General features: G+C 45.4%; 1 protein-coding gene across 1 annotated transcript in view; it reads right to left on the bottom strand.

Annotated features, from left to right (window-relative positions):
• The window catches only part of RNF182 (ring finger protein 182), a 56265-nt gene extending 55841 nt beyond the window's left edge, over nucleotides 1-424 (bottom strand). The window contains exon 1 of the mRNA XM_011967911.1: nucleotides 298-424. The gene's annotated coding sequence lies outside the window, so the exon portion shown is untranslated. The remainder of the gene's footprint in view (nucleotides 1-297) is intronic.
• Nucleotides 425-1769: the final 1345 nt, after the last annotated feature.

Below are 1769 nucleotides of genomic sequence, written 5' to 3'. Positions count from 1 at the left end.
CCTGCGTCACCATGGCAACCGCCGGGGCCCCCCAGCCCTTCCCCTCCGCAGTCCGGGTATTCGGAGGGGACAAGGACCCCCGATGGGCCGCCACCAACACAAACACGCCCCTCTCTCAGTCTCCCTCACAAACCGCCTGTTTCTCTCCAGCGAGAGCGGAAGGCTAAAGCGGAGCGAGCCCAGGGCCAAGTGGTATTCGCATCCTAGTAGGCACTCCTTTGCTTTCCCACACTGGACATTCCAACTGCCGTCGCACCACCATCCCCCCACACACACCCTCCACCACCACCACCACACCTTTCTTCTGTGGAGCTGTACCCTCAAAATGGAAATTAACTTAAGGAAGGAGAAAGAGCAAGGCAAAGTGATAAAGTGTTGAGCAACTGTGACTCGGTGCTCCTGTTGCAACTGCCGCAGCATGCACGGAGCTGCCAAGGGACGCCGTGCCGCCTTCTCCCTCTCCCCCTCCTCCTCCTCCCTCTTTTACCAAGCTTTGCCTCTGCTGGATCTGGTCTCACTCCACCCAAACCGTGTATCTGTCTTGTTGAGGGCTCCCGTAGGATAGAGGGGAAAGGGGGCTTTATCTCTGATGTAAACACAGGATACACTTGTAACCTCACAAGCTGAAACATAACTTTCAGGCTGCAGTATGGATCTCAGCTGCTGCCACAATGCGCAGCTACTGGCCGTGACTGCCTAAGCATCTACCATGAACCCTGAGTGACTCTGTGCCAAGGACCGGTCACGTACTGCAGGCCATGGCACTCAAGAGCAGAGAAAAGAAAGCTAACTTTTTCCTCTCCTGAGGAAATTCTTAGGGAGAGAAAAGTACCAGCAGACCCTTGGTCATGCTTCCTCTAAAGGACGAGCTAGAGGACAGCCTCCATGGGGGGAGTGAGTCATCCCCTCCATACTGTTTTCTTCAAAGATCCGTTGCTGAATCCAAAAGCTACAGTGTCTTTCTCTAAACCCTGGGGAACATGACATTTATTTTTTGGCTTTCGTGAATCACCAAAGGAATGTCAATAACTTATAATACAATCCACGGTAGCTGATGTTTTCTGGGTTTCCTACTTATCTGAGAAGTCACAAAGCAGAACAATGTGATTGCCATTTGAAAGTACACATATATTAACTAATGAAAAGATAAGATCTATTTCATGGTGGAAAAAGAAAACAGTTTATTCCTCGGAGAGACTGGCCACTTTCTTGTAATGGGAATATTCTGAATGAAGTCAAAAATATTCCAGATGAAGTCAAAAGACAAGCCTTTTTGGCAGGCCCTTAAGCATTTGGCAATACCTGCCGAAATTCAAAATGCACATACATTTCTCCCAGCTATCTCAACTCTAGAGATCTGTCATACAGAAACACACAGATATGTAACGATAGATATAAAAGGGTATGCATTGCAAAAGTTTTGTAATAGTAAACGTTTGAAGCAACTGATATGACCATCAATCGTGATATGGTTAAATATTGTGGCACATTCATACTATGTAATACTATGCATCCATTAATAAGAATAATATATATAAAATTCATAGATATTGATTTCTTATTAAATGGAAAAGGGGGACTCAGAACAGTATGTGTGGGTGATCCCATTCTGTACAAAAGAAAAAAACTAGGTAGATAGAAACGGAACAAAAACATAGAGATAAAGGTTTATAAGAATGCCTACCTAATTGCTACCGGTGGTAACCTGTTAACTACAAAAAAAATTGAAGGGATAGTTACCTGTTACGATGCACAATTTGGTACACATA

This window comes from Mandrillus leucophaeus, unplaced genomic scaffold (genome assembly GCF_000951045.1).
Source record: "Mandrillus leucophaeus isolate KB7577 unplaced genomic scaffold, Mleu.le_1.0 Scaffold82, whole genome shotgun sequence".
Taxonomy (NCBI): domain Eukaryota; kingdom Metazoa; phylum Chordata; class Mammalia; order Primates; family Cercopithecidae; genus Mandrillus; species Mandrillus leucophaeus.
The sequence above is the reverse complement of the archived record's forward strand: the minus strand, read 5'-3'. Positions and strand labels throughout refer to the sequence as shown.